Here is a 19,844-nt window from a genome sequence, read left to right on the forward strand (position 1 = left end):
GTGCAACCCCAAGCTCAGTGGCGCTTCCAAGTTGGTTAGCACATCAGTGTGCCAGGAGGGCACTGCATCCCAATTCCACAGGGAGAGGGCAGGGAAGCTCTGCATCCAGGAGTCCCGGGCCTCTCCCCACGTGGCTCCTTACTTGGCTGTTCTTGTTGTATCCTTTGTAATTAAACTGTAATTGTATGTGTAGTGCTTTCCTGAGTTCTGTGTCATTTTAGTGAAATGTCAAGCCTGATGGGGATCCTGGGCATCTCCCAGATTTGTACCCAGTCCGTCAGAAGTGCAGATGTCCTGGGGACCCCGCTTGTGGGTGGCATCTGCAGTGCGGAAGTCTTATTAGGACCCATGTCCTTAACGCTGTGGAGTCTGATGCTCATCACTGTGGGTGGTTAGTGTTGGAAGAGAGTTGCAGTACGCCAAGCCCTGAGCTGTCTCTAAGCTGCCAGAATAGGTGGCGATGTTGGAAGGCTGTCAACTCCACAAAAGACCAGCAGGGCACAGATTTACCTGATGACATCCAGAGGCTTGAAATCATTGCTGAAGTCTACATATAACATGTAGAGTTAGTTTAACAGAAACTCCTACTCTGCTTTCCACCTAATCTGAGTATCTGAGAGGTAAAGAGAGTTTTTTGTTTTGTTTTGTTTGAGACAGGGTCTCCCTCTGTCACCCAGGCTGGAGTACAGTGGTGTGATCTCGGCTTGCTGCAACCTCCGCCACCCAGGTTCAAGCGATTCTCGTGCCTCAGCCTCCTGAGTAGCTGGGACTAGAGGCGCACACCACCATGCTCAGCGAATTTTTTTTTTTTTTTGGTATTTTTAGTGGAGATGGGGTTTCACCATGTTGGCCAGGCTGGTCTCAAACTCCTAACCTCAAGTGATCCACCCACCCCAGCCTCTCAAAGTGCTGAGATTGCTTACAGGCATGAGCCACCGTGCCCAGCCAACAGATTTAGCTCCGTGCACTTTCTGAATTCATCTAGGAGGTAATGGCAGATGCTGTGGTACGATGCGAAGAGCTCGATTCAAATCGTTACTCTGGGTCCTTGGCCAAACTGCCCAGTCTTTTTGGGTGTCAGGTTTCTTCAGTCTTAACATCAGGATAAATGCCTGTCTCTCATAACCCAAATGCCCATCAACAGTGGAATGGATAGATCGTTTGTGGCATATTCACACGTGGGACGAAAGCAATGAGAATGGGCTGGGTGTAGTGGCTCACATCTATAATCACAGCACTTTGGGAAGCTGAGGCAGGAGGATCACTTGAGCCTAGGAGTTCAAGACCAGCTTGGGCAACATAGGGAGACCCTGTCTCTGGAGGGCGGTCAGACAAAAGTATTAAACAACATGCACAATATGGATGAATTTTACGTAATGTTGAACAAAAGAGGTAGACACACTGTACCTTTACATAAAGTTCAAAAACCAGATGCATCAAATCTATGGTGTTAAGGGTCAGGTATGTGGCTATCCTTGGGGTGGCAGCTGGGACTAATGGCTGGGAGCTTCAGGAATGTTGGTAATGTTCTGTTTCTTGAGCTGGGTGTGATTACACAGGTGTGTTCACTTGGTGAAAATCCAATGGGCGGTATACTTAGGATTTGTGCTCTTTTATGTATGTAGTTACTACTCACAAAGTAAACAATATCCAGGCTGGGCACGGTGTCCTCCCCCTGTAATCCCAGCCCTTTGGGAGGCTGAAGCAGGAGAATCATCAGAGCCAGGAGCTCCAGACCAGCCTGGGTAATGTGGTGAAAAACAAAAACTTTAAAAAAATTTATTTATTTATGTTTTTTAGAACAGTCTTGCTCTATCGCCCAGGCTGGAGTGCAGTGGCGCGATCTCGGCTCACTGCAACCTCTGCCGCCCAGGTTCAAGTGATTCTCATGCCTCAGCCTCCCAAGTAGCCAGGACTACAGGCACCTACCACCACGCCCAGATAATTTTTTTTTTTTTTTTTTTGTATTTTTAGTGGAGACAGGGTTTCGCTATGTTGGCCAGACTGGTCTCAAACTCCTGACCTCAGGTGATCCGCCTGCCTTGGCCTCCCAAAGTGCTGGGATTACAGGTGTGAACCACCGTGCCTGGCCTCACAAAAGCTTTTTAAAAGCCAGGTGTGGTGGTGTGCACCTGTAGTCTCAGCTAATCAGGAGGCTGAAGTGGGAGGATCATTTGAACCTAGGAATTTGAGGCTGCAGTGAGCCATGATTGTGTCACTGCACTCCACCCTGAATGACAGAGCAAGACCCTGTCTCTTAAAAAATACATACATAGGCCAGGTGCGGCGGGTGAAGTCTTCTAATCCCAGCACTTTGGGAGGCTGAGGCGGGCAGATCACGAGGTCAGTATTTCAAGACCAGCCTGACAAACATAGTGAAACCCTGTCTCTATTAAAAATATAAAAATTAGCCGGGCATGGTGGCGCATGCCTGTAATCCCAGCTACTCGAGAGGCTAAGGCAGGAGAATCGCTTGAACCCGGGAGGCGGAGGTTGTGGTGAGCCAAGATCGCGCCACTGCACTGCAGCCTGGGCAACAGAGTGAGACTCCATCTCAGAAAAAAAAAAAAGAAGAAGAAAGGCCAGATGAATGTGCCAAGGAGCACACTGGGCAGGGAAAGAATCATCAGTGTACAGGGAAGAGTAGAATGGTGCCAGGAGAGAAGGGCACAGATCGGGGATTTGCATTTACACTCCATCACTGACCAAGCAGGTCACTTAACCGCTCTGAGCTTCAGCCTTCTCATCTGATTCACGACTGTCCAACAGGTGAGTTGTTAGATTAAATGACCTATGTGAAGCCACCATCCAGGCACCCGAGGAGCTGCACACACAGGACAGCTCAGCAAGCTGTAAGCACGGTGGTGAGGATGCGGGAGTGCCATAGCCTTGCAGTTGGCAGCCTCAACCACTGGACCCATTCGTGGCTCCAACTGTGATGGCCAAGATGACAGGCAGGCTGGGACTGGCATGGTCAGCAGGCAGCTGCAAAAAGAGGCTCTCCACGGCTTCTGACCCTTCTGCATTTGTCAGCTGAAGCTTTCCACGTTGTTCTAGAAAGCCAACTTCCCAAGAAATGCTGTTCACAATTTGTCTTCAAGGAAATCATTTGCAGTTATAGCTGCCATGTCCTCACATTAAGCTTATTGCTGGTAACCATGGTGCCAAGACAGTGGTGCCAAATACAGTCTTCCTGAGTGGCCTTAAAAAAACTAAGCTAATGGCAATTTTATGTTTTATGGAAGCTGTTCTTATCTATTAACTGCCAACATCTCAGCCTGGACATTTCAGGAAACTCAGCAGGAAATTTTGTTTTTAATTTTTGTGGGTACATAGTATGGGGTACGTGAGGTTTTTTTTTTTTGAGGCGGAGTTTCACTCTTATTGCCCAGGTTGGAGTGCAATGGCACGATCTTGGCTCACTGCAACCTCTGCGTCCTGGGTTCAAGCCATTCTCCTGCCTCAGCCTCCCGAGTAGCTGAGACTACAGGCACCTGCCACCACACTCAGCTAATTTTTGTAGTTTTAATAGAGACAGGGTTTCACCATGTTGGCCAGGCTGGTCTCGAACTCCTGACCTCAGGTGATCCTCCCGCCTTGGCCTCCCAAAGTGCTGGGATTACAGGCGTGAGCCACTGGGCCCAGCCAAGATATTTTGATACATATATATAATGCATAATGATCACATCAGGATAAGTGGGGTATCCATTACCTCAAGCATTTATCCTTTCTTTGTGTTACAGACAATCCAATTATACTATTTTCGTTGTTTATTTTTATTTCTATTTCTTTCTCTTTCTTTTTTTTTTTTGAGACACAGTCTTGCTCTGTTGCCCAGGCTGGAGTACAGTGCACCATCTCAGCTCACTACAGCCTCAACTTCCTGGGCTCAAGTTATCCTCCCACCTCAGCCTCCTGAGTAGCTGGGACTATAGGTGTGCACCACCACACCTGGGTACTTTTTATTGTTGTTGTTATTGTTGTTTTTTGGTAGAGATGGGGTTTTGCCATGTTGCCCCCATGTTGCTCAAGCAATCTGCCCACCTTGGCTTCCCAAAGTGTGGGGATTACAGGCATAAGCCACTGTACCCAGCCTAGTAACCAGCATTCTATTCTCTATCCCCATGAGTTCAATCATTTTAATTTTTAGCTTACACAAATAAGTGAGAACATGCAGATTGTCTTTCTATGCCTGGATTATTCTAATTAACACAATGACCTCCAGTTCCATCCATGTTGTTGCAGATTATGGGATCTCATTCTTTTTTATGGCTGAATAGTACTCTATTGTGTATATGCATGTCAGCAGGAAATTATGTATGTGCAGATTCAGATGCCACTTAGTTGCACTGTTAATTTTAGGAGGTAAAGTCATACAACTAAGTTCCCATGGAAATACAACATTAAATGTATATTAACATGCACAGTAATAACAGCCATCAATTGCTCAGGTCCTGCTAGAAGGCAGACATAATGGCAGGCAGTTTCCATATGTTTCTTCAACAATTTCCAATGTTTGGCCACCAGAGGTGCCGAGAAGCCCCTGTCCCTCTCATGTCACTGTGGTCCTGCAAGGACTGAGGCCACACATCATAGTTTGTGAGGTATATCAAGTCAAAATAATACACTCATAGAATACATACATTTAGAGACCAAGAATGAATGGTCTTAGTGCTGGGCACAGTGCCTCATGCCTTTGGGAGACCAAGGTGGGAGGATTACTTGAGCTTGGGAGTTTGAAACCAGCCTGAGCAACACACCAAGACCCTGTCTCTACAAAAAATAGAAATAGCCAGGTGTGGTGGTGCACACCTGTGGTCCCAGCTATCCTAGAGGCTGAGGTGTGAGGATCACTTAGCCCCGGAGGTTGAGGTTGCAGTGAGCTGTGATTGCACCGTGGGACTCCAGCCTAGGCAACAGAGTGAAATCCTTTCATAAGAAAGAAAAAAAGAAAAGAAAAGAAAATGGGCCGGGCGTGGTATCTCACTCCTGTAATCCCAGCACTTTGGGCGGCTGAGGCGGGCGGATCATGAGGTCAGGAGATCAAGACCAGCCTGGCTAACATGGAGAAACCCCGTCTCTACTAAAAAATACAAAAAAATTAGCTGGGCGTGGTGGCAGGCGCCTGTAGTTCCAGTTACTCGGGAGGCTGAAGCAGGAGAATGGCGTGAACCCGGGAGGTGGAGGTTGCAGTGAGCTGAGATCATGCCACTGTACTCCAGCCTGGGTGACAGAGCGAGACTCCATCTCAAAAAAAAAAAAAAAAAAAGAGAGAGAGAAAAAGAAAAATGCTTTTAGGAAGTGCTAACTTACGTGAATGTTTCATATTCAGACATAAGAGAATCTACTTAGTATTTAAAAATGAGAGCAAATTAGGGACTTAGTTTTTGTTGTGTTTTTTTCTTGAAGTGAGATGATAACATTATAGTTAATGTTTGCTAACATGATGGTGAATGAAAAGGAAGTAGCAAAACTGTTAGGAAGACTAAGCCGAAGAGAAAGTTCTACCCCGGGAAATATATTTGCAACATTTTTAACAGTCAAAAGGTTAATTTCCAGAGTGATTATAGATTATTGATTGCAAATCAATAAGACAAAAAAAAAAAGAGAAACTGGCCATCACATGAATAGGCAATGCATAGCACAAGTAATGTTTATGGCTAATAAACTACACTAAAGTGACTGATCCTCTTGGCAACCAGGAAGGTGTAAATTAGAACATTTTTCCAGCTTAGGCTGGTAAAATTTAAAACCATTGACACTTGCCAATGTAAGGGAGTGTGGAGAAGTGGGGAAGTGGAGGTGTGGCCTTTTTGGAAGGCAACTTGGCAACACCTATCAAAATCCAACCACGATTCTGCTTTCATGACTACACAGACACTGTGATGTATTTCTCTGTATGTACGTATGTATTTGTATACTTTTCTATTTGCGTGCCACAGCCTGGAAAAAAAAAAAGACTGGAAGGACACATAGCAGCTATTAACAGCAGTTTCCTCTGGAGAGCTGTCACAGCATCCTTTCTTTCTTTCTTTCTTTCCTTCCTTCCTTCCTTCCTTTCTTTCTTTTTTTGAGATGAAGTCTTGCTCTTGTACTCCCAGGCTGGAGTGCAATGGTGCGATGTCAGCTCGCTGTGACCTCCGCCTCCCGGGTTCAAGCGATTCTCCTGCCTCAGCCTCCCAAGTAGCTGGGATTACAGGCATCTGCCACCACGCCCTGCTAATTTTTGTAGTTTTAGTAGAGACGGGGTTTCACCATGTTGGCCAGGCTGGTCTCGAACTCCTGACTTCAGGTTATCTGCCTGCCTCGGCCTCCCAAAGTGCTGGGATTACAGGCGTGAGCCACCGCGCCCGGCCTACAACATCTTTTTTTTTTTTTTTTTGAGACAGAGTCTCGCTCTGTTGCCCAGGCTGGAATGCAATGGCACAATTGGCTCACTGAAACCTCTGCCTCCTGGGTTCAAGTGACTCCTCTGCCTCAGTCTCCCAAGCAGCTGGGACCACAGGCACACGCCACCATGCCTGGCTAATTTTTGTATTTTTAGTAGAGAAAGGGTTTCACCATATTGGCCAGGCTGGTCTCAAACTCCTGACCTTGTGATCCACCTGCCTCGGCCTCCCAAAGTGCTGGGATTACAAGCGTGAGCCACCATGCCTGGATCCCACAACATCATTTCTAAGTGTCATGCACATGTGCACAAAACACCAATACTAGGTGCACCATTATTTGTGATGCAAAAAAGAATTTTTGCCACTTGATTTTATCTTTAAGGGAGAGCTTCATTACTAGGGAAAATGACTCCTGATTTCACTATGACCTGTTTTCTTTTGTTTTGTTTTTTGAGACAGAGTTTCCCTCTTGTTGCCTAGGGTGGAGTGCAATGGCACGATCTTGGCTCACAGCAACCTCTGCCTCCCAGGTTCAAGCGATCTTCCTGCCTTAGCCTGGCTAGTAGCTGGTATTACAGGCACGTGCCACCATGTCCAGCTAATTTTTGTATTTTTAGTAGAGACGGGGTTTTGCCATGTTGGCCAGGCTGGTCTCAAACTCCTGACCTCAGGTGATCTGCCTGCCTCGGCCTCCCAAAGTGCTGGGATTACAGGCATGAGCCACTGCACCCAGCCTGTGACATGTTTATATAAGAAAACTGGGCTGGGAGCTGTGGCTCACGCCTGTAATCCCAGCACCTTGAGAGGCCGAGGTGGGTGGATCATGAGGTCAAGAGATAGAGACCATCCTGGGCAACATGGTGAAACCCCGTCTCTACTAAAAATGCAAAAAAGTAGCCAGGCTACTACAGTGGCAGGCGCCTGTATTCCCAGCTACTGAGGAGGCTGAGGCAGGAAAATCACTTGAACCCGGGAGGTGGAGGTTGCAGTGAGCTGAAATTGCACCACTGCACTCTAGCCTGGCGACAGAGCGGGACTCCGTCTCAAAAAAAAAAAAAAAAAAAGAAAAACTATACATTTGGGAAAAAGAGCCAGGTAGATCTCTACATCCTGATAAAGAAATTTTACAGTGAAAAATTTCTGTACAGTGAAAAAGCTGTACAACAATAACTCAGCCTCGTTCATTAGTATGAAATAACTGCTATATGTCTCCATACAGGCATACTTCAGAGACATTGCAGGTTCTGTTCCAGATGACCACAAGAAAGTAAATATTGTAATAAAGTGAGTCACACGATTTTTTTTTTTTTGGTTTCCCAGAGCATATAAAAGTTATGTTGGCTGGGTGTGGTGGCTCACGGTTGTAATCCTAACAATTTGGGAGGCCAAGGTGGAAGGATCACTTGAGGCCAGTTGTTCAAGACCAGCCTAGGCAACGTAGTGGGACCCCATCTCTACAAAAAATGAAAAACTTAGCCAGTTGTGGTGGTCCACACCTACAGTCCTAACTACTCAGGAGGCTGAGGCAGGAAGATCGCTTGAGCCCAGGAGTTTGAGGCTACAGTCAGCTATGACTGCACCAATGCACTCCATCCTGGATGACAAAGAGACACCTTGTCTCAGAAAAAAATTGTTTTCACTATACTGTAATCTATTAAGTGTGAAATAACATTATGTCTAATAACCACAATGTACATACCTTAATGAAAAATACTTTATTGCTAAAAAATGCTAATGATCATTTGAATCTTCAGTGAGTCCCAATCTTTTTGCTGCTGGGGGGGTTCTTGCCTTGTTGACGGCTGCTGACTGATCAGGGTGGTGGCTGCTGAAGGCTGGGGTGGCTGTGGCAATTTCTTAAAATTAGACAACAATAATGTTTGCCACATTGATGAACTCTTCCTTTCGTGAAAGATTTCTCTCTAACATGCAATGCTGTTTGATAGCAAATTTTATCCACAGTACAACTTTGTTTCAAAATTGAAGTCAATCCTCTCAAACCCCGTCACACCTTTATCAACTAAATTTATGTCATATTCTAAATCCTTTGTTGTCATTTCAACAGTGTTCACAGCATCTTCCCTGGGAGTAGATTTCATCTCAAGAAGCCACTTTTGGCCAGGCGGAGTGGCTCATGCCTGTTATCCCAGTTTGGGAGGCTGACACGGGAGGATTGCTTGGGCCCAGGAGTTTGAGAGTAGCCTGGGCAACATACTGAGGCCCTGTCTGTATGAAAAATAAAAAATTAGCCAGGAATGATGGTGGTGCGCCTGTAGTCCCAGCTACTTGGGAGGTTAAGGCAGGAGAATCACTTGAACCCAAGAGGTCAAGGCTGCAGGGAGCTGTAGTCACACCACTGCAAGATCCTGCTTCAAAAAAAAAAAAAGCCTCTTTCTTTGCTTATTCCATAAGAAGCAACTCCTCATCCATACAGTTTTTGTTTGTTTGTTTGTTTGTTTTTTGTTTATTTGAGACCGGGGTCTCCCTCTGTCACCCAGGCTGGAGTGCAGTGGTGCCATCTCGGCTCACCGCAATCTCTGCCTCCCAGGCTCAAGAGATCCTCCCACCTCAGTCTTCCATGTAGCTGGGACTACAGGTATGCACCACCATGCCCAGTTAATTTTTGTATTTTGTTTTGTAGAGATGGGGTTTCACCATGTTACCTAGGCTGGTTTCAAACTCCTGGGCTCAAGTGATCCACCCACCTCGGCCTCCCAGTGTGCTGGGATTACAGGCATGAGCCACTGCGCCTGGCATCCACACAGGTTTTTTTTTTTTTTTTTGGTTTTTGTTGTTTTTTTTTTTTTTTTTTTTTTTTTTTTGAGACGGAGTCTCGCTCTGTCACCCAGGCTGGAGTGCAGTGGCGCGATCTCGGCTCACTGCAAGCTCCGCCTCCTGGGCTCACACCATTCTCCTGCCTCAGCCTCTCCGAGTAGCTGGGACTACAGGCGCCCGCCACCACGCCCGGCTAATTTTTTTGTATTTTTAGTAGAGACGGGGTTTCACCGTGGTCTCGATCTCTTGACCTCGTGATCCGCCCGCCTCGGCCTCCCAAAGTGCTAGGATTACAAGCGTGAGCCACCGCGCCCGGCCTGTTGTTGTTTTTTGAGACAGAGTCTCACTGTGTTGCCCAGGCTGGAGTCCAGTGGCGCGATCTCGGCTCCCAGGCTCCCAGGCTCAGGAGATTCTCCTGCCTCAGCCTCTTGAGTAGCTGGGATTACAGGCACCTGCCACCACACCTGGCTAACTTTTTATATTTTTGGTAGAGACAGGGTTTTACGATGTTGGCCAGGCTGGTCTTGAACTCCTGACCTCGGGTGATCCACCCGCCTTGGCCTCCCAAATTGCCGGGATTACAGGTGTGAGTCACTGTGCCCGGCCTTCCCTGTTAACTATTTCTACAGCACATGCACATTAAGCAGTCATCCCCAAAGCAAGAACCAAAAAGTTAAATACATGGATTTTGCTGATAACTCAGAAGACTGAGCTCTTTATTATTATTATTATTATTATTATTATTATTATTATTATTGGAGACAGAGTCTCACTTTGTCACCCAGGCTGGATGGAGTAAAGTGGCACAGTCATGGCTCACTGCAGCCTCGACCGCCCGGGTTCAGGTCATCCTCCCACCTCAGCCTCCCAAGTAGCTGGGACTATAGGTATGTGCCACCATGTCTGGCTCATTTTTTCTATTTTTTGTAGAGATGAGGGTCTCACTATGTTGCCCAGGCTGGTCTCAAACTCATGGACTCAAGCAATCTGCCAGCCTTGGCCTCCCAAAGTGCTGGGACTACAGGCATGAGCCACCATGCTGGGCCCTCTGTTTATTATTAAACCAACAATATGAAACTCGTCTTATTTACCAAAGATTTACCCAAGTTATGTGAATTCAAAAGCGTTTGTGTCCATTTCTGCACTTTCAAGAGCTTACATGCAGACAGATGCAAGGATCTACAGTTTTCATTAAGGTTTTTCTTTTTTTTCTTTTTAGATGGAGTCTCGCTCTGTCATCCAGGCTGCAGCGCAGTGGTGCGATCTTGGCTTGCTGCAACCTCTGCCTCATGGGTTCAAGTGATTCTCCTGCCTCAGCCTCCCGAGTAGCTGGTATTACAGGCATGGATCACCACATTCGGCTAATGTTTTTGTATTTTTAGTAGAGACAGGGTTTCAGCATGTTGGCCAGGCTGGTCTCGAACTCCTAACCTCAGGTAACCCTCCCACCTCGGCCTCCTGAAGTGCTGGGATTACAGGCGTGAGCCACCGCACCCAGCCTCTTTTTTCCTATGAGGGTGTCTCTGTGCAAAATTAAGGTTTTTCATTTGCCTATTCCTAAACAGTACCCCCTGCCTGCAGACTACCAATCTTTCAATTGACTTACTTTTCTATCAAACAATTGGCCTACAGATGTCTTCACCACCTGACTGCCTTACTCACTCTAGCAGGGGCCGAATCAAAGATCCTTGCCCCATTTTCGATCCTTATCTCTAGTGACCTGCCTGATGATTGCCCTAAGTAATTTCAGATTAGACTTTTCATTGTAATCTTTTTCTTCTTTTTTAAAAAATTTCTCCAAACTGGGATAAATAGAGCAGACTAGTTTGGGGCTCTGTAATGTTGCGGGCCTGGCAGGAGGTCCCTCTGGCATGCCCAACATTTGGTAGATTAGACCTTGGTTTTAACCTCATCAACATCTGTTTTATTTAGCCTTTTTTTTTTTTTTTTTTTTTTTTTGAGACGGAGTCTCGCTCTGTCGCCCAGGCTGGAGTGCAGTGGCGCAATCTCGGCTCACTGCAAGCTCCGCCTCCCGGGTTCACGCCATTCTCCTGCCTCAGCCTCTCTGAGTAGCTGGGACTACAGGCGCCCGCCACCACGCCCGGCTAATTTTTTTTTGTATTTTTAGTAGAGACGGGGTTTCACCGTGGTCTCGATCTCTTGACCTCGTGATCCACCCGCCTCGGCCTCCCGAAGTGCTGGGATTACAAGCGTGAGCCACCGCGCCCGGCCTTAGCCCTTTTTTTTGAGACAGGGTCTCACTCTGTCACTTAGGCTGGAGTGCAGTGGCACAATCAGGGTTTAGTGCAGTCTTGACCTCTTGGGTTCAGGTGATCCTTTGACCTCAGTCCCCAGAGTAGCTGGGACTATAGGCATGCACCACTACGCTCAGATCATTTTAAAACTTTTTGTAGAGATGGGGTCTTACCATGTTGCCCAGGCTGGTCTCAAACTCCTGGGCTCAAACAATCCTCCCGCCTTGGCTGCCCAAAGTGTTGGGATTACAGGAAGCCACTGCGCATGGCCTGGCACATTTTCACTCAGCATCGAAAACTTTTCCTCCCTACATTTGCATTTCCAACGGGATAGCTCTTAGCGAAAACAAGGGCAGAAAATTTATATCTTAAAGGAGTATAGTTTACATTTTAGGTCTAAATACCATCATTTGCCAAAACAAAGAAGGGTATGGGTAAAAAGCCCAGTTAAGACAAGATGGTCGGCCGGGCGCGGTGGCTCACGCTTGTAATCCCAGCACTTTGGGAGGCCGAGGTGGGCGGAGACCACGGTGAAACCCCGTCTCTACTAAAAATACAAAAAAAAAAATTAGCCGGGCGTGGTGGCAGGCGCCTGTAGTCCCAGCTACTCGGAGAGGCTGAGGCAGGAGAATGGCGTGAACCCGGGAGGCGGAGCTTGCAGTGAGCCGAGATTGCGCCACTGCACTCCAGCCTGGGTGACAGAGCGAGACTCTGTCTCAAAAAAAAAAAAAAAAAAAGACAAGATGGTCAGAAAGGTAAGGCTTGTTACGTCGATTTTCTTTCTTTCTTTTTTTTTTTTTTTGAGACGGAGTCTCGCTCTGTTGCCCAGGCTGGAGTGCACGGGCGCGATCTCGGCTCACTGCAAGCTCCGCCTCCCGGGTTCCCGCCATTCTCCTGAGTAGCTGGGATTACGGGCGTCTGCCACCATGCCCGGCTAATTTTTTTGTATTTTTAGTAGAGACGGGGTTTCACCATGTTAGCCAGGAGTTATGCAGATTTTCAAAATAACTGGCTGAGGGCCACGAAAGGCGTATTTTGGATAATAATTTAGTTAGATAGGAAGCTTTTCAGTTTAGCCTCTAGTTTTGTTTTTTGTAACCAGATTGTTGGGTTCAGGGCAGAGCTCATTAACAAACAGGGCAGACAAAGCTTTTCCTCTGCCTAGACTCAGCATGGATGGTTCTGAGCTCAGGAATTTGGCCAGAGCAGAAAGGTAACTAAAGAAGCAAACTTTCTTGACCTAGTGGCATAACCTGTATAAACACTTTATCTAGCTTTCTGTTAGTCTTGGGGCAGGGGGAAGGTCACTAGGCCAAAAGGTTAGTAAATAAACTCATTTTTTTCTCATCAGTTAGTTGCTTAAGATTCTTTTTTATTTTTCGTTTTAGAAACAGCGTCTCACTTTGTTGCCCAGGCTGGAGTGCAGTGGCATGATCAGAGCTCACTGCAGCCTTGAACTGCTGGGCTCGAGTGATCCTCCCACCTCAGCCTCCTGAGTACCTATGGCTACAGGCACCTGCCACCATACCTGGCTAATTTTTAAATATTTTGTAGAGGCAGGGTCTTGCTATGTTGCCCAGGCTGGTCTCAAACTCCTGGGTTCAAGCAATCCTCCCCCCTGAAGTGCTAGGATTACAGGCATGAGCCATTACACCCAGCCTGCTTAAGATTCTTATTTGCCTTTTTAAAAGAGTATTTTAAATAGGTCAAAAAAAATTTTTTTGGGGTCCTGCTATGTTTTACTTATTTACTTTTTTTTTTGAGACGAAGTCTCGCTCTGTCACCTAGGCTGGAGTGCAGTGGCGCCATCTTGGCTCCCTGTAACCTCTGCCTCGCTGGTTCAAGCGATTCTTCCGCCTCAGCCACCTGAGTAGCTGGGATTACAGGTGCCTACCACCATGCCTGGCTATTTGATCTGCATGACAAATAAAATAGCTGTCCCTGGGTGAATCTAATATGGGAGCCCTTCGTTTCTTTTCTTTCTTTTTTTTTTTTTTTTTTTTTTTGAGACAGGGTCTCACTAGTTGTCCAGGCTAGTGCGGTGGCCTGATCATGGCTCACTGCAGCCTCGACCTCCTGGGCTCAAGTGATCCTTCCACCTCAGGCTTCTGAGTAGCTGGGACTACAGACATGAGTCACCATGCTGTGCCCCTCATTTTATTTTCTTTCTTTTTTTTTGAGATGGAGTCTTGCTCTGTCACCCAGGCTGGAGTGTAATGGCACAATCTCGGCTGACTGCAACCTCTGCCTCCTGGGTTCAAGTGATTCTCCTGCCTCAGCCTCCCAAATAGCTGGGATTACAGGTGCCCGCCGCCATGCCCGGCTAATCTTTTTATTTTTAGTAGAGGTGGGGTTTCACCATGTTGGCAGGCTGGTCTTGAACTCCTGACCTCAGGTGATCTGCCTGCCTCGGCCTCTCAAAGTGCTGGGATTACAGGCATGAGCCACCGCGCCTGGCCTTGAACCACCCAGCGCGCCCGGACTCCTCATTTTCAAATGTACTTCTTAGAAGGATGATCTTGTCCACCTGTAACGTTCTTTATAATGACCACTGTAATTCTCAATTATCATTGGGTGAGATTTTATCATTTTTCTAAGTCTTTATAAAAATGGGCTTCCAGCCGGGTGTGGTGACTCACACTTTAATCCCAGCACTTTGGGAGGCCAAAGCGGGTGGATCACTTGAGGTCAGGAGTTCGAGACCAGCCTGGCCAACATGGTGAAACCCTGTCTCTACAAAAAATTTCAAAAATTAGCTGGGCGTGACGGCACATGCCCATAATCGCAGCTACTCGGGAGGCTGAGGGACAAGAATCGCTTGAACCCAGAAGGTGGAGTTTGTGGTGAACCAAGATGGCACCACTGCATTCCAACCTGGGTGACAGAGAGAGACTGTCTCCAAAAAAGTAATATTAAAAAAGAAATATATGAGACTGGGTAATTTATAAAGAAAGAAGTTTAATTGGCTTGCAATTCTGCAGGCTGTACAGGAAGCATGATGCTGGCATCTGCTTGGCTTCTGGGGGCTTCAGGAAGCTTACAATCATGGTGGAAGGTGAACGGAGAGCAGGCATGTCTTACATGGCAGAAGCAGGAGCAAGAGAGAGTGAGAAGGGGGGAGGTGCCACCCACTTTTAAACAACCAGATCTCATGAGAACTCACTATCATGAGAACAGCACCAAGAGGCAATGGTGCTAAACCCTTCATGAGAAATCCACCCCCATGATCCAATCACCTCCCACTAGGCCCCACCTCCAACACTGGGGATTACATTTCTGCATGAGATTTGGTGGGACACAGATTCAAACCCTGTCAGTATCTAAAGGTCATTTGCTCTCACAGCACGAATGGACCTTGGATACAAAAGCCAAAAGGATTAGGCTCAAAGCAGCCCAGACCTCAGAGGAACCTACTCATGACCCCAGGGCTCCGTGAGAAAGACAGGCCCCGGCAGGAGTCAGTGACGTCTTGCCTGTGTTCCTTAGGGACCTCAAGGGCCATCAGAAATCTCCTTCAGGTTGCTTCACAGATCGTCAGAACTGTCAAAAGCCAAAATCACAAATAATTTGGTTAAATCATCCAACTGGCTTTTATTAGCAATTCATGAATAAGGGCAGCATTTACTCTAAAAATTTAGAAAAGGTGCTCTGATAAGCTGAGCAGAAGAGATTGGCTTTACATGTAGAAAAAGGGCTGAAGGCAGAAATAGAAAGCCAGAGGCAGGCCCGGCACAGTGGCTCATGCCGGTAATCCCAGCACTTTGGGAGGCTGAGGTCAGGAGATCGAGACCATCCTGGCCGACATGGTGAAACCCCGTCTCTAATAAAAATACAAAAAATTACCTGGGCGTGGTGGCGGGTGCCTGTAATCCCAGCTACTCCTGAGGCTGAGGCAGGAGAATTGCTTGAACCTGGGAGGCAGAAGTTGCAGTAAGCCGAGATCGCGCCACTACACTCCAGCCTGGACGACAGTGCGAGACTCCATCTCAAAAAAACAAACAAACGAACAAACAAAAAAACCAAAGGCAGATTGGTCAGCATCAGGTTACTTCAAGGTATTTTCTTTGTAAGAGTTAAAGCAGGGAGGACTTTCTTTTTTTTTTTCTTTTTTTTGAGACGGAGTCTCACTCTGTCACCCAGGCTGGAGTGCAGTGGCGCGATCTCGGCTCACTGCAAGCTCCGCCTCCCGGGTTCACGCTATTCTCCTGCCTCAGCCTCTCCGAGTAGCTGAGACTACAGGCGCCCGCCACCACGCCCGGCTAATTTTTTTGCATTTTTAGTAGAGACGGGGTTTCACCGTGGTCTCGATCTCCTGACCTCGTGATCCGCCCACCTCGGCCTCCCAAAGTGCTGGGATTACAAGCGTGAGCCACCGCGCCTGGCCTGCAGAGGGGACTTTCTTAGCAAGCTGGCTAAAACTGGCTTGTTTGGAGATGTGGTTATTATCTTTCTCTCTCCTGATGTCCTAGAAGGTCAGATAAATAACTTAGTCTCACTTTGGTGACATGATACTTTAGCATGAGTGACTCCATTTTGGTTTGGTCTACTGGGGTCTGGTTCAGGAGCTCAATACAAACCAATGGCTTCCCATACATTTTATTTAACGTATATTATTGAAACTAAGTTGGTATTATTCAGAGTATATCGTCATAAGTTTAGAATCTTAACTGAAATACCCAAGGTAACTCTTAAGAAAAGAACTTTAAAAACATACAGAAAAGTAAAGAAGAAGGGAATCAAAATGGTATATTATAAAAAATCAGCTAACTACAAGAAAAGGTAGTAATGGAGGAATTAAGAAACAAAACTAGAAGATGCACAGAAAAAAAAATAGCTAAATAACAGAGGTAAATCCTTTATCAGCAATCACCTTCAATGCAAGCTGACTAAACTCTCCTATTAAAAGACAGAATGGGGTGGGCAGGTGTGGTGGTTTGCATTTTTGTATTCCCAGCACTTTGGGAGGCTGAGGGGGGAGGATTGCTTGAGCCCAGGAATTTGAGACCAGCCTGAGCAACATAGTGGGACCCTGTCTGTACAAATAATTTTAAAAATTAGCCAGCTGTGGTGGCAGGTGCCTGTAGTTCTAGCTCCTCAGGAGGCTGAGAAGGGAGGATAGGTTGGGCCTGGGAGGTTGAGGCTTCAGTGAGCTGTGATTGTGCCACTGCACTCCAGCCTGGGTGACAGAGACCCTGACTCAAAAAAAGAAAAGGAAGGCAGAGAATGAGGGGATGAAGAGAGGTTGGTTAATGGGTGTAAACATACAGTTAGAAGGAACAAGGTCTTGTTTTCAACAGAACAGTACGGTGACTATAGTTAATAACATACTGCACATTTCAAAGATAACTAGAAGATTTGAAATGTTCCCAACACAAATGTTTGAGACGATGAATATCCTAAATATCCTGATTCGATCATCACATATTACATACAGGTATCATAACACTACGTGCACCCCATAAATATGCAATTATTATGTATCAATAACAAAATAAAGAAACATAAAAAGACAGGTTAGCTCTGGTGGCTCATGCCTATAATCCCAGCACTTTGGGAGGCCGAGGTGGGTGGATCATCTGAGGTCAGGAGTTCGAGACTAGCCTGGTTAACATGGTGAAACCCCATCTTTACTAAAAGTACAAAATTAGCTGGGCAGAGTGGCGCATGCCTGTAATCCCAGCTACTCAGGAGGCTGATGCAGGAAAAAAGCTTGAACCCGGGAGGTAGAGATTCAAGCGATTCGCACCATTGCACTCCAGCCTGGGCGAGGGGAACAGAGCGAGGCTCTGTGTCCAAAAAAAAAAATCTATATGCTGTCCACAAGATACTCATATATAAAAAAACAAGGAAGCTGAAAATGCAAGGATGGAAAAAGATATTCCATGCAAATAATAACCAAAAGGGAGCCAAAGTGACTGTATCATTGTTAAACAAAATTGACTCTAAATGAAAAATGGTTTCAAGAGAGAAGGGACATTTCATATTGTTATAATGTTCACTACAGCAAAAAGATATAACAGTTATAAACATATTTATAACTAATAAGACAGCCCCCAAATGTACAGAGCAAAAATGTATAGAATTGAAGAGAGAAACAATTCTTCAATAATAGTTAGACACTTCAATATCCCACTCTCAGTAACAGATACAACAGACAGATCAATAAGGAAATCAGGAAACTGAACAATACTATAAACCAGTCTCAGCTAAGAGACATATATAGAGCACCGAGCAACAGCAAAATACACACTCTTCTCCAGTGTATATGGAACATTCTGCAGCATAAACCATGTGTTAAGCCATAAAACAAATCTCAATAAATTTAAAAAGACTAACATTAGGCCAGGCGTGGTGGCTCATGCCTGTAATCCCAGCACTTTGGAAGGCCAGGGTGGGTAGATCACTTGAGGCCAGGAGTTCAAGACCAGCCTGGCCAACATGGTGAAACCCTGTCTCTACTAAAAATACAAAAATCAGCCAGGCATGGTGGCACATACCTGTAATCCCAGCTACTTGGGAGGGTGAGGCATGATTTTGCTTTAACCCTGAAGGCAGAGTTGCAGTGAGTTGCGATTGTGCCACTGCACTCCAGCCTTGGTGACAGAATGAGACTGTCTCAAAAAAAAAGAGAGAGAGAGAGAGAAGGGAAAAAAGACTAACAGTATACACAGCACCTTTTCCAGTCACAGTAGAATAAACCTAGAAATGAATAACACCAGGAAAACCAGAAAATTCGCAAATATGTGGAGATTAAAGTCTTAAACAACCAGTGGGTAAAAGAAGAAATCACGAGGGAAGTTAAAAAGTATTTTGAGACGAATAAAAATGAAAACACAACATAGCAGTGCTAAGAGGAACTTATAGCTATAAATGTGTATGTTGAAAAAGAAGAAATATCTCCAATCAATAAACTAATTCTACACCTACAGAACTAGTAGAAGCAAACTAATGGAGAAAGAAGGAATCATAATGGTAGGGCATAGATGAAGTACAGAATCAAAAATCAGTAGAGAAAATCAGTGAAACTAAAAGTTGGTTCTTAAAAAGATCAACAAAACTGACAAATATTTAGACTACGAAAAAAGAGAGGAGACTTAAATTACTAAAATCTTTCATTCTCGAAAGGGGAAATAAAAAAAGAAAAATTATTACTGAAATTAGAAAATGAAAGTAGAGATACTACTATCAATTTTATAGAAATGGAAAAGACTATAAGAGAATGTTATGAGTTGTTACAAACCCACAAATTGGATAAGCCGACCTAGCCACAACTGAAGACACCTAATTAGATGTAATAAATTCTAGAAACACACAATCTACCCAAACTGACTCAATAAATGAATGCAGGCGGGGGTCCCGTGGAAGGCAAGCTGGCAGTGTTGAGGGCTGTTGGGGGTGAAGGCATCTCATACAACAGGGCCAGACGCAGACATGCATGTCTTTGTAAAGTGAAACATTCAATGATAACCTCCCTCTGTAAAGATGCTAACGACAGTTCTCACGCTAAAGAACACAACATGTATATCCCAGTATGAGAGCTCAGATACGGGGGACGACTGTTCTATGAAAGCAGGCTTCCAACCAGACAGTGATCACTTTGGACCCACTAGCTTGCATTTTCAGTCAGCTTGAGAGGAAGGCTTCTGAAGACTGAACAGTTTTCTATGATCTTTACAGGAGAAATGCCCCAGAGAAATGCAGTGTTTATGTATAGTCCATTGGTATATATTGAATCTCTAGGAAATACCAGAATTATCAGTGTAGAATATATTCAATGGTTCATGGGCTACTATGAAGCATTATTCTATGGCTTGACAGTACAACTCCCAGAACCAGCTCCTATTTCTGCAATGAGGTGTTCTTTCAGAGTCGGTGATAATGTACCAAACCTGCAAATTCATGCAGGGCACATTCTGAAGTGAAAAAAACAAAAAGGAAACCTAAAGACGCATTCTATGTTGCAGGGATAACAATGATTGATCTTAACCCAAGAGACACCTGGAATTTTGTGTTTGGACAGGCTTCTTTGACAGATGGTGTGGGGAATTCAGCTTTGCCAGGTATGGCAGTGATTTTTATTGTTCATGATATAAAAGCAATGTGAAGACATCCCAGAGAACATCTTCAAGTGACAATTACAGTCCTGGAATGGTGAGTATTTTGCCGTTTCAATGCTGCAAGACTCAAGCGGAAGATGGATGACTTGCTTAGTGGGTACAGTGTGTGTTGCTCCAAGGATGGATGCACTGAGGGCCCTGTCTTCACCACAACACAATATATTACAGTGTAGCAAAACTGCATTTTTATTCCTTGAACATATACAAAGAAAGAAAGAAAGAAAGATTTTCTATAAGAATAATTTAGGCTGGGCGTGGTGGCTCAGGCCTGTAATCCCAGCACTTTGGGAGGCCGAGGCGGGTGGATC

General features: G+C 45.6%; 1 pseudogene; it reads left to right on the top strand.

The window, feature by feature from the left end:
• Nucleotides 1-237: 237 nt before the first annotated feature.
• On the top strand, nt 238-19,621 carry LOC116463040 (archaemetzincin-2-like; annotated as a pseudogene).
• The last annotated feature ends 223 nt before the right edge of the window (nt 19,622-19,844 follow it).

The sequence above is a fragment of the Hylobates moloch genome, unplaced genomic scaffold (genome assembly GCF_009828535.3).
Source record: "Hylobates moloch isolate HMO894 unplaced genomic scaffold, HMol_V3 SCAFFOLD_24, whole genome shotgun sequence".
NCBI classification, from domain to species: Eukaryota; Metazoa; Chordata; class Mammalia; order Primates; family Hylobatidae; genus Hylobates; species Hylobates moloch.